The sequence below is a fragment of the Gekko japonicus genome, unplaced genomic scaffold, assembly GCF_001447785.1.
Source record: "Gekko japonicus isolate JY-2015 unplaced genomic scaffold, Gekko_japonicus_V1.1 scaffold2891, whole genome shotgun sequence".
In the NCBI taxonomy this organism is placed as follows: domain Eukaryota; kingdom Metazoa; phylum Chordata; class Lepidosauria; order Squamata; family Gekkonidae; genus Gekko; species Gekko japonicus.
Genome location: NW_015165328.1, coordinates 194,517 through 207,560, shown reverse-complemented (window position 1 = coordinate 207,560; position 13,044 = coordinate 194,517). Strand labels below are relative to the sequence as shown.

The window sequence follows — 13,044 nt, the reverse complement described above, 5'->3', positions numbered from 1 at the left end:
ATCAATATTTCTAAATATTTCTATACAACGGTAAGTGAAACAAATCTTCCGTTCTCTCAAGAGCAGTCCTCTCAGAGCTCTCTCAGCCCCACCTACCTCACAGGGTGTCTGTGGTGGGGCGAGGAAGGGAAGGGAGATTTCAAGCCATTTTGAGACTCCTCCAGGTAGTGAAGAGGGGGGTATAAAACCAACTCTTCCTCTTCTTATTTATTTATTTATTTAGGCATTTTTACCCTGCCCTCCCCGCAAGTGGGCTCAGGGCGGCTTACAAGGGGCGACAGCCCATGCATAAAATCCAATAAAACAATAAAATCATAATAATAATGAAGTGCTTCAATAACAAGATGGTCCTGAGTGATTATGATGGCATCTTCAGGTCAGCCCCATTGAGGTACCACTGTCCAGCAGATTGTTCATGCGTTGTTAATATCACACAATATATGGCTGAGCTTCCCAGGGCGATCCCAAATCCTGTTGGCGTTGCCACCGTTGGTGGTGGTGGCAGCGGCGGCCCCTATGTGAAAGCCTGGCGGAAGAGCTCCGTCTTGCAGGCCCTGGGGAACTGCATTCTTCAATCATGAGGACATGGAACTTGGTTCTCCCCCCCCCCCCCAAAAAAAAAAATAAAAAAAAACATTAGATTGGTTCTCCCCCCCCCCCCCAAAAAAAAGTATAGAAACAAACATTAGGTTCAGGTGGGTAGTCATCTTGGTCTGCAACAGAAGAACAAGATTCAGGTCGAGCGTGACCTTAAAGACCAACATGATTTCCAGGGTATAAGAGCAAAGTTCCTGCCCAGTAGCAAGACCAACAAGGTTTCCACAGTATAAGCGCTTCAAGAGTTCAACGTCCCCTTTGTCAGATACAAACCTTGGATCTAGTTCCAGGAGATCAGCCGTATCGTCTGAAGCAGAACACATTTAGAGTCCAGCGGCACTTTTAAGACCAACAAAGGTTTATTCAAGGGATGAGCGGAAATCTTCCCTGGTCTTTAAGGGGCTACCAGACTGGGATCTCGCTCGAGTCACATTAGGGTCCACGCACAAAAGAAGATGTACCGTATTTTTCGGACCATAAGACGCACCTGACCATAAGACACACCTAGTTTTTAAAGGAGGAAAACAGGGAAAAAAATATTCTGAACCCTGGGGCTCAGTATTCAGTCCATAAGACGCACACACTTTTCCCCTCACTTTTTTTGGAAGAAAAAGTGCGTCTTATGGTCCAAAAAATACGGTAGTTCTTTTTAAAAAATCAGATACATTTCTTCATTGACATTCTAGATTCCTTTTACAGCTCAGCAAAGGGGGTAGGTGGCTCAAGTGGTTAAGACGCTGAACTGCAGGCTGTGGAAGGTCAGTAGTTCAGCAGTTCGAGACCTGGGTGCCGCATGGCGCAGTGAGCTCCCGTCTCTAGTTCCAGCTCCTGCCAACCTAGCCGTTCGAAAGCAAGAAATTGCAAGTAGATAAATAGGTACCACTTTGGTGGGAAGGTAGCAGCGTTCCGTGCGCCTTGGTGTTTAGTCATGCCGGCCACATGACCACGGAAACGTCTTCGGACAGCGCTGGCTCTTCAGCTTTGAAACGGAGATGAGCACCGCAACCCTAGAGTCGGATCCGACTGGCTTTCGAGCAAGGGAACCTTTACCTTTACTAAAGGGGGTAGGGGGGGGTTCAATTGCTGTAAGTGGCGAGTAGGGGGAACGATTGATCCGTACAGAATTAGAATCGTGGAATCCTGGAATCACAGAGTTGGAAGGGACCTCCAGGGTCATCTAGTCAAACCCCCCTGCACAGTGCAGGAAATTTACAAATGCCTCCTCCTCCACACCCCCGGTGACCTCTGTTCCATGCCTAGAAGATGACAAAAAAACCCCTCTAGGATCCCCAGCCAAACTGGCCTGGAGAAAAAATGCTTCCTGACCCCAAAGTGGTGATCAGCTTTTCCCTGGGTGTGTAAGAAAGGGCCACGAGAACAATTCACCTCCAGCTTCAATGTATGCCACACTTGCCTTGAGGAATAAATGCAGAGATTCTGCGGACACCTCATTACATACCGAACGGGCGAACTGGGGAAGCCACATAGTGGTCAGATGACAACTTTGCCCTGCATACGTCTCTCTCTGTCTTTTGTAACCATAAGATTGTCGCTTGCCAAAGGTTCGTTACGGTCGCATAGTTTGGCCTTTGCTCTCTACACAAGAGGTTTGGAAACACTCTCTTTGCAAGCCAAGCAAACCTCGTGTTGGCGTTGCTGGTCCCGACAAGAGTGATTTCTAGCCGGACGACTGTGTAAACAGAGCACTTTGGAGGGGAAAGGGAGTGAGAAGACGTTCTTGTTTGTTTCCGCAGAGGGTTGCGCAATCAGCTGCCTCCGGTGGTGGGTGTCGTGACGCAGTTCCACGCGTGGTGGCACATTTTGACGGGCCTCGGCTCCTACCTTCACATCTTGTTCAGGTGGGACGGCTTCCCCTTCCCCTTCGCTCCCCGCCTTGTGCCGCGCCGGCAACCCAGCTGTCAGATGTTCCCTACTCAAGAAATGTGTGTTATGCGCTGTCAGCTTGCTTCCAACGTATGGCAACCCTGTGAATCAATGACCTCCAAGACATGGTGTAGCGGTTAGGAGCGCGGACTCTCATCTGGGAAAACCGGGTTTGATTCCCCACTCCTCCACATGCAGCTGCTGGTGTGACCTTGGGTCAGTCACAAGTTCTCTGAGAGCTGTTCTCTCAGGAGCAGTTCTCAAAAGAGCTCTCTCGGCCCCACCTTCCTCACAGGGTGTCTGTTGTGGGGAAGGGAAGGGAAAGGAGATGGTAAGCCGCTCTGAGACTCCTTTGGGTAGTGAAGGGCAGGGTAGAAATCCAATCTCCTCCTCCACATGCAGCTGCTGGTGTGACCTTGGGTCAGTCACAAGTTCTCTCAGAGCTGTCCTCTCACGGGCAGTTCTCGAAAGAGCTCTCTCAGCCCCACCGACCTCACAGGGGGTCTCTGTTGTGGGGAGGGGAAGGGAAAGGAGATTGTGAGCCGCTCTGAGACTCCTTCGGGTAGTGAAGGGCGGGGTGTAAATCCAATCTCTTCCTCTTCTTCTTTTACCTCACAGGGTGCCTGTTGTGGGGAGAGGCAGGAGATGGTGAGCCGCTCTGAGACTCCTTCGGGTAGTGAAGGGCGGGGTATAAATCCAATCTCTTCTTCTTCTTCTTCTTTTACCTCACAGGGTGTCTGCTGTGGGGAGGGGGAGGGGAAGGAGATTGTAAGCCGCTCTGAGACTCCTTCGGGTAATGAAGGGCGGGGTGTAAATCTAGTCTCTTCTTCTTCTTCCTCCTTCATGGTTTCCCTTCCCCCAGAGCCCCTAGCTATACCTTGTGGCTAATAGCCACTGATGGACCTCTGCTCCATATGCTTATCTAATTCCCTTTTGAAGCCGTCCATGCTTGTAGCACCCACCACTTCCTGTGGCAGTGAATTCCATGTGTTAATCACTCTTTGGGTGAAGAAATACTTCCTTTTAGTCTCGATCTCTTTCTGTTACTGTTTACTTGTGGGGGTTTTTTTAAAGATTTTTTGGCTTGTCTTTGAATTTCAGGCTGCACCCTCACCCAGACATCTCCAGCTGACTTTACATTTTTGTCTCGCAGTCCTGTTGCAAAACAGCCGTCACAAATAGAAACAGCAAGTTAGGGACAGGGCCGCAGCTTAGTGGTAGAACATCTGCCGACATACCCAGAAGGTCCATGGTTCAATCCCCAGTGTCTCCCTCTCAAAGGCTCGGGTAGCGGGCGGCGCCAGATACCTCTGGACTGTGAGCAGTCGCTGCCAGTCAGAGAGCATACTGTGACACAGCACTGGTCTTGCTCAGAAGCCAGTGTGATGTAGTGTGTTGGAGTAGGGTCCCGGAAGGACCCGGGTTCGAATCCGCACTTTGACCATGGAAGCTTAGCTGAGAGACCTTGGGCCTGTCACAAACTCTTGGCCTTTCTCACAGGGTTGTTAGGAGGGCAGGCAGGGAGCCTGGATTTTGCATCCTGTGGGGCAAATTTTTTTTCTGGTGGGGCTGAAGTTCTCAGTGCAGAAAGGGAAGCCATTTAGCCAAAAGGAAGCTGTTACCAGGAGAGATCTCTAAATTGCAAGCTGTCGGCCACTTTAGATGACAGTCCTCAGCTGCTGCAAGTTAATAACTTCCGCCAGCCTAAGCAATACTTCTGATAACAAGCTGGCAGGTAGGGGTGCTGACTTCTATAGTCAAGAGAGCTAACACTTAGACAGAAGAATGCTCTTCAAGGAGACTAGTTTCTTGACACAGAGTTAGAAGGGTGTTGGATCCCCAAGCATCGAGAATAAATCCACGTTTTAAAGAAAAGCAAAATTTATTTTAAAGCGTTGGAAAGACACTCAAACACGTTCTTTGTTAGAACTGACTACAAACGGTTAGGGCAAGCATAATAAAGGGATTTGAAACAGGTACAGAACCAATGGGTCACGTTCCCGCTGGCGGGTGAAAGGAAACGGTTGCGCGCTCATTCCCTGAGAACCAGGTTATCTCCAGACATAATACAGGTGCAGTTCCCAGGCTCTAAAAGCAACAAGCCGGCAATAAAGCGTACTCCCCCAATACATCCTCCAGTTGTTTGGCTTAGGCATTACAGCAGAGTAAAATACAGGCGCACAAACAGGGGGGGGGGTTTAGCAACTGTACAGAGATACAAGCAACACAGAACACCATGGCAGCTTGCTGACAAAGGGGTCCTAGAGGTCACCTACTCCAACCCCCTTGCTCAGTGTGGGAATTAGTCAGCTGCGGCACCCCACTCTGCTTAAAGGAGCGCACGCCTTTAAAAATGTTTTAATGTATTAATAAAGAAGAAACCTACTTCAAAAAAAATGTTTTAAAACGATTGGGAAAAGCATTTACAGGAGAAACTCTTGTGGGGCTGTGCCTTTAAGCAAGGGGGGGAGCCCTCAAAAGCCCCACCGTAGGTACGGGCCTGCAAAAGGCTACGGATGAAGGAAGAACAGTGTTCTAAGCCGCTTTTGAGTCCCAACCGGTGAGAAAAGTGGGAGGTATATAAATACAGGCAAGCGCGTCGCTATAAGCTTCATGAAAGCAAGGCCGACTAGAAACAACAGCCCCTGTGGCCGCTTGCCCACCCACCCACCTCCTCTCTCTAAGGGTAAAGGCTGGTGCCAGTTCTGTTTTTAGTGGTTGGTTTCCGGGGCGCTGTGCCCGTTGGCAGAGAGCCCAACAAAACTGCCAGGCTTGTCGACCTCTGTAACGTCTTCGGTGAGTCGCCAGAGGCCTGTGGCAACTCGCCAGGTTCTTGCCTTCCCCAGAGGGCAGCAAAAATAGTTCTCTCCCTTTGCCTCCTCTTGGTGCACCTTGACCTCAGCTAATCTACCCAAGTCACGAACCTTTTTTTTCGTTCCCTCCCTCCCATTCTAGCTTGTACTCAAGGACGCTTTACCTGAAGTACCGGCCAAAGGTGAAGGTAAGCTGTCCGAAATTCCTCTGGAATAGGGGTCCCCAACGTGGTGCCCGTGGGCCCCGTGCCAGCCAACGACACCTTTCCTAGGGCCTACAAAGTGTTTTTTTAAAAAAGAAAAACTGGGTCCAGGTGTGGCTCTTGTCCAGCAGGGCATCTGATTGGCCAGTTTGGTGTAGTGGTTGAGTGCGCGGGCTCTAATCTGGGAGAACTGGGTTTGATTCCCCACTCCTCTACATGCACCTGGCTGGATAACCTTGGGCAAGCCGTAGTTCTGATAAGAGCAGTCCTTGAAAAAGAGCCGTTTCTGTCAGAGCTCTCTCAGCCCCACCCACCTCACAGGGTGTCTGTGGTGGGGAGGGGGAGAGAAAGGAGTTTGTAAACCGCTCTGAGACTCCTTCGGGTAGTGAAGGGCGGGGTATAAATCCAATCTCTTCTTCTTCTTCTTTTACCTCACAGAGTGCCTGTTGTGGGGAGGGGAAGGGAAAGGAGTTTGTAAGCCGCTCTGAGACTCCTTCGGGTAGTGAAGGGCGGGGTATAAATCCAATCTCTTCCTCTTCTTTTACCTCACAGAGTGCCTGTTGTGGGGAGGGGAAGGGAAAGGAGTTTGTAAGCCACTCTGGGACACCTTTGGGTAGTGAAGGGCGGAGTATAAATCCAATCTCTTCTACTTCTTCTTTTACCTCACAGGGTGTCTGTTGTGGGGAGGGGAAGGGAAAGGAGTTTGTAAGCCGCTCTGGGACACCTTTGGGTAGTGAAGGGCGGGGTATAAATCCAATCTCTTCTTCTTCTTTACTGGATATCCCAATTGGCTGGGCAGATTAAAATAAATGTTTAAGTGGCAGCTACCACCAGAGTCTTGGTTTTATTCTCTCTCACTCATCTTTCCCAGTGTATCTTCAAGATTACCCCTATTCTTTCCAGCACTCTGGTGTCCCCTGTGCGTATGACTCACCCTCCTGTGGCAGCCATTTTGCGGTTCCGCCCACCAACCTGTGTCAGAATGCCACCGGTGCACACAGACTCAAAAGGGTCGGGGGGGGGGGACCCCCTCCCCTAGCATTAGAAGCTCCGTCATGGCAGAGAGTTGCATAAAACTAAAAACATGATCAGATCACTATTACAAGGGGAGGATCTGGGAATGTAATTTGTGGTCTGTTCCAGCAATCCACTAAACATTTTGTCTCTCTCTCCCCACCCACCCCTTCTCCTTGTCTGTAGTTTCTCCTCGGCATCTGGCCCGTCCTTTTAGTGGAGTTGCCCAAGAAGCAGTGACCGAGACCTCTCCATTTTGGCCGGAAGACACTTGGCCTCGGATGCACCGGGAAGTTGCGCAATGCGTTTCGACAGACATGTCCTCTTGGCGCTGTCAAGAACTCTTCCCCCCCTCCCCTCCCCTCTGTTTCTGGAACAACAGAGAACCATGCAGAGCCAAAAAGCCCGCATGTCAAGGAAGCCACGACGGGTTGGGGGTCTTTTGCGAGGCATGGAAAATAGAATTGGATGGCAGTATCTTTGATGTCTTTGTAAAGCCGGAGAAGTTGGGCTAGTGCGTGGCGCTGCTCTCAGCCAGTGGACACCCTTTCTTTTGGAAGCAGGTGACCGAGAGTCCCAATCGCTGGCTGGTTAAAACGAATGTTTGTCACCGAATCATGAAAAGCGTTGGAGTCCCATGGGCGCCAGCCATCCGTTTTGGTTTATAAGAGAGACTTGGGTTTTCTGAGGGGCATTTTATCTGTTAGTACATCGTAACGGTTGTTGTAACTTGGGCCTTTGTTCTGTTACATGCTCGAAACCAGTTTCCAAGGGCAGCCATGCCAGTCTACAGTAAAACAGCTAGATTCCAATCCAGTAGCAATTTAGAGACTAACAGGATTTCCAGGGTATCAGCTTTTGAGAGTCAAAGCTCTGACATCCGACGAAGGGGGCTTTGATTTTCGAAAGCTCATCCCCCGAAAATCACGTTGGCCTCGACGGTACTGCTGGACCCAAATCTCGACGCTCGAAACCGGTGTCTTCAGTGACTTGGCGCAGATAACAAGGGGATCTAAGGGGCAGACCTGCTGGTCAGTTAACGGGAGCGTGGGTCTTATTTTCGGTCCAGAGCGTAGTTTGGTACTTGGAGCCGTTCTCTCTCAACCTTCCCGAGCAGAACAGATCCTCGTAATGCCCCTTGGATTTTTTAAAAAACATTTTTGGTCTGTCTTAAGCTTCACAGGGTAGTCGCGTTGGTCTGCGGCCGAAGAATGACGAGCTTTCGAGCATCAGAGGGCCGTCAGTCATATCTGCCAGAGGGAGCTTTGAGTCTCGAAAGTTCGCACCGGGAAAATTCCGCTGGTCTCTAAGGTACGACAGCACTTAAGGGCTTGCTGTGCAGTGCTGTTCCATAAGAACAGAGTTTTTTCTGCCAGATCAGAATTCGTCTAATCCAGCATTCGGTTTCCCAAGCTGTCCAACCAGATATGGCGTACCCCTCCTGGGAAGATCACGGGCAGGCTGGGGAGCTCACTAAAGGTCAGAGCTGCATCGCCTCTGAACGTGGAAATCTCGCTCCGCCATCGCAGCGAAGAGCCAGCGATAAATCTCCCCTCCGCGGAATTTATCTAATCCCCTGTCAAACCAGTCTATGCTCACAGCCCAGCTGGGCCAGCAATCTGAGTAGCTACTTGAGAGACACCAAGGAAACAGTTTTCATCGGAGAGAGATAACCCAGGTTCCTTTTGAGGACTGCTGCGGGATGCCCCTCGTTGATTTCGCTTTGCTTTCCGCTGTGTCTTAGTGTCTTAGGCCAGCCCCGAAGCTGCATATCGGCAGGCGAGACCACAGATTGGGTAATTGCCACAGCCACCCCGCGTGGAACGCCCGAAGAAATAAACCCACCTTTGCCACATCGCCTTCTGATGCAAGCTTTGGAATCAAACCTTCACCCCAGACACTGAATTTTTACTCAGAAGTTACCAGGCGCCGATGCTCTTAAATTTTCTCTTACCCTGTTCACACCACCATCAGTGGAGTAGGTCTGCCCCTTCGGATGAGTCTTTTAAAAGACGCGCACCCAATTCTGCAGTTACACGTGCAAATGCTTGGGGAGCTGTTCCCAAGCATGAGGAACGACGCAGAAATTAGTCCTTTACAAGTGGGGACCCGCGATACTCGCGGAGCAATCCTTCTCCCTTTTTTAGCTTGCTTCTCTTCCATCCTTTATTACTCCCTTTAATGGAAGGGTCTTAGGGTTTGGGACACTGATTTGGACCGTGTTCCGCAAAAATGATGTGAATTGGCTCCCTTCCAAAACCCCTCTTGGTTTCCCCGTGCTGCATCGAAGTTGGGCCTGCCCGATATTCCTGATGGTCTTTTGACCTGTCCAAAGTTCATTGGTCTCATCGATACCCAAATTTCTATCTTCAGTGGAGTATTACGTACACATGCTTGATTTTCAGCTCCACATTAGAGGTCCAGCTCATTCCTAATGAGGAAGCCCTTAACATTTTTATTGTATAAAATCCTTGGGAGGTGGAAGAACCACCTTTTGATGAATTCTCTACCCCCGTGCTTTCTGTATTCATGTGGTTGCCCTGCGGGAGGAGCGAGAAACGGCTGCAACCTGAAACACAGGGCTTCGGATCTCTCTACCATGCAAAGATCCCCTAATAAGATCCTTTGAACATTCAAGGCTCATATTGAGTCTGGCCGTTGCTCTGTCAAAATCAGGACTGTCTCCTTCGACTGGCAGCAGCTCTCCAAGGTCTCAGGTTAAGAAAGGTCTTTCTGTATCACCGCCTACCTGCTCCTTTTACCTGGAGATGCCGGGGATTGAACCTGGGACCTTCTGCGTGCCAAGCAGACGCTCTACCCACCAAGCCACAGCTCCCCCTTACAATTCTGGAGGGCAGAGAGGGCAAGTTACCCCCTGGAGTTTTCTCCAATTAAAAAGCAACTCTGTGAATCAGCTTGCAGTCTAGGCCCAGGAATTCTGCCCCCCCCCCCGGCAACCCCCTCTTCCACACCCCTCTTCCACACCCAGCTTTCTTTTGTTTCCAGCTATCTTGGATTTTAGTCATTTGATAAATAATAGTTACCTTTATGACTGTTCATTGTCTCCAAGATCATGAGGGCTAGAGACTTGCCTTCAAAAAAAAAAGAAATTCAAATGATGCACCAAATGGTGTGCATTTGAGGAACCCCGTAGAATAACCAAGAGAAGTAATGGTATGTATATATTGCCCTGCATGACTGTCGAAAGAAGAAGCCCCTCGTCTACTCTTAACATCCCCCTGTTTTGTTTTCTGTACCAGTTGGAAAGGGCCAAAATTCTTTCTCGCCTGCCCTCTCTGGCTTCTTGTGCGTTCCACAGGAATAAACAGCTTTCAAAGGGGATTAGACAGATTCACGGAAGAGAAGTCTGTCAATGGCTACGAGCCATAGTGACTGAGGGGGACGTCAACTCTCAGAGGCACCGAGCCTCTGAATCCCAGAACCAGGAGGCCACATCAGGGGAAGGCCTCGGCCTCTTTGCCCTGTTGTTGGCTCTCCAGAGGAACCGGTTGGCCCCTGTGTGAGATAAGATGCTGGACTAGATGGACCACTGGTCTGATCCAACAGGGCTCGCTTTCTAACTTCGTTTTTACATGGTGAGTCATTAATTCCTGCCAACCAAGTCAAGGGCCCTTGACTTGCGTCTCTTTCATACCGCAATCAGTAATGTTTTAAAATATGAATAATGTGGCTATCTTTGGTATGCAGAAGCAAGGTTAGCTCAATCACAGAAAGAGTGGTTGTGGTTTCTTGGAATACCAATATGGGGAAGGGGGTCAGCGTCCGGTAGTGAAATAGTCTGCAGTCTGGAAGCGTATCTGCATTCTTTCAGATCGCGTGATGCCAGGTGCAGTGGCAGGGAGTTCCCCAGGCCATCCAGTTCAGGTTCCGTTTGGAATTCCATAACCCCTGTGAATTGCCTACAGTGGTACGGGTGTGTGTGAGAGAGACTTGAATACTTTTCTTGTGGAGCAAAGAATTCCAGGATGTTATCCCAGGATAACAACCCTCAGTAAGTCTCAAATAGTATGTCAGGGCCAATGTGACATGACAGAACTACCACTTTGAAATAAATAATTATTGAAGGTTCACAGAACCTGTTAATCTGTGCTAGCACTGAGAGGTGGCTTACTGCATCTCTGCATGAGTTGCTGTTCCAGCGTGCCTCCCTCGAGTTGGACTTTGTGTGTAGCCCACCTTCACATTGAATGATCAAAACTGGAACTGATCGCTCTCAGTACAGAGGTGGGAGGCTACCTGTTGTGTACTTGCATGAGTACTTATTCTTACCACCTTCCACTTCAGAGGCACACCACAGACGACTTGGGGAAAAAAGAGGAGTTGAGCAGGCACCTGCTGTACAAAATCTGGAATTCATCATTTAGAGCACAAGGACAAAGTCTGCCTTTCTCTTTAATTTGGCCAGGAAGTGAGCTTCAGCTAATAGAAGCTTGGCCGGCAATGCTTACAACCTTGGTTGTGTCGATAATCTTCCAGTGTACATTGCAGGAAGTTTTGGCAGCATTTCTGCTAGGATTCGGTGTGCCGCTGCTTGAAGGCGCCTTATGCACGTCTTTCAGCAGTCTCATTCTTTGTGGGAGGGTCCATTTTTTCCCGTCGAGAAGTCATCAGCCCTGCTTAAACTGCCCTCTCCTCCCATTGGCAATGTAGTGAGCACCTCTGCTCCTGGTATAGCACACTGCCGTTTCTTAGACCTCCACTGTTGCACCAGCGTAGAAGTTTTCTTAGCACCTTTTGCATGCCTGAAGGGTGATCTTTCCAGGGAGAAAGGCAGGCAAGCAATCTGGCCTCCCCCCCATGCATCCTGCCCCCCCCCCCCCCCCCGATATTCTCGTGCTTTTTGTGGGGTGCAGAGTTTGTACTTCCAGAGAACAGCTGTGGTTGTTTGGCTTGGAAGCTTGTGTCTATAGGCTTGGCAGGCCTCAGCTGCTCACCTGAAACAGGATTCTCCCTAGCTCTGGGGTCTGCCACCACCTTTACAACCCCACCCACTGGGGGGAGCAGTTTCACACATCCAAAGGATTATTTCAGAGGGCAGCCATGTTGGTCTGGATTCGAGTCCAATAACACCTCAGAAACCAACAGGATTTTGGGGGTATCAGCTTTCGAGAGTCAAAGCTCCATCAGTCGGATCTAACAAAGGGAGCGTTATCTGTTGAAAGCTGATATCTCGAAAATCCAGTTGGTCGCTAAGGTGCTACCAGATCGGAATGTAGCACATCTGAAGGAGAATCTCCCATTTGGAACTGAACCCTCACCTCGATAGTTCGCCGCAGGAGACCCAGCCGCTGGGAAGGACTCAGTTTTAAGAGATTGCCGCCAGATATAATACTCAGCACAATCTCTGGGTGTCATTCGGGAATATCACACGGAAGAGTTTGTTTTTTAAAGAGCAATGCTGTTTCCTCTCAGCCAACATACAGAGTATTAACGTTGGTTCGAATTCGCTGCAAACATTCTGTGCTATTTTCTCTCAGTACAGATCATTGACTCAGCTTGGGATTCGCTGCGAACATTCACTGCAGCATCAGTCGGCCACCAGAGGACTTCTAAAAATGTTGCGGAGTAGCAGTTTCTTTGCTCTTCACACCAAGATAGTTTCACTTCACGTTATTTTTTAAATTTTAAATTGGGCAGGGAAAGAATGTACTTCTTAGATTACAGGCTCCTGTGCTGTCTTTGTTACCGATTCTGAATTTCTTTGTGCCACAAATCATGTGACACCCTCTTTTGAAGTTATTCGTGAAACCCAGGTTTCCTTCAGTTATTTTTTGTTGTTGTTGTTCAGTCGCACAGTCGAATCCGACTCTTTGCAACCCCATGGACCACATCACACCAGGCCCTCCTGTCTTCCATCATCCTCCGGAGTTTGCTTAATTTCATGTTATAGCTAGGTGATAACAAAAGTGTGTTTAAAATATCACTTCTGGAGAAAAAAAATCTGGAAAATACCCATTTTCTGAGAGTCCCAGACTCCCGATTAGCGATAGTTTTCCATTTCTCTGCGCCATAATCATGCACCTGTAGCAATTGAGATTCAGAACAGAAGCCCAGTTAGTCTGGTGTGGGAGAACCAGTTGTGTGGCACCTTGAAGAGTACTATTCATTGTGGCAAAAGCTGTTGTGGACGGGAGCACGCTTGTCTAGATGCGAGATGACTTTTCGCATTCAGTGAGAGCTGCCTTGACTTTCAGCTTGGGTTGAAAGTCTGAATTCTGAGCATCTTTGTTTTACCTGCCCAGAAGGCAGTGGTCCCTAGCAGGCTGTTCTGGCCTTCAAAACATAGGGAGCAAGAACACCCCAGTGGAAGCGGGCATCTTTCTCTGAACCGTTAGCACGGTGTTCTGCTGGCACAAGCAGGGAGATCCTTGTATTTTAGAAACGTCATGTGGCCCTTTTCTGAGAACTAAGAATCCAGTTTCCCATGGTCCCGTTCTTCCGGTCCCCTCCATTTAAAACACAAGTTAGATAACAGCAAGTGTGCTTCAAATGTAGCGGCCAAAGACCTGGCA

The 13,044-nt window shown here is 49.3% G+C and overlaps 1 long non-coding RNA gene across 1 annotated transcript; it reads left to right on the top strand.

Moving 5' to 3' along the window:
• The first annotated feature begins 2,385 nt into the window (after positions 1-2,385).
• LOC107109829 lies at positions 2,386-7,284 on the top strand. The gene is made up of 3 exons (XR_001482490.1): positions 2,386-2,456; positions 5,437-5,482; positions 6,698-7,284. It is a non-coding gene; the product is annotated as an uncharacterized LOC107109829 (long non-coding RNA).
• Positions 7,285-13,044: the final 5,760 nt, after the last annotated feature.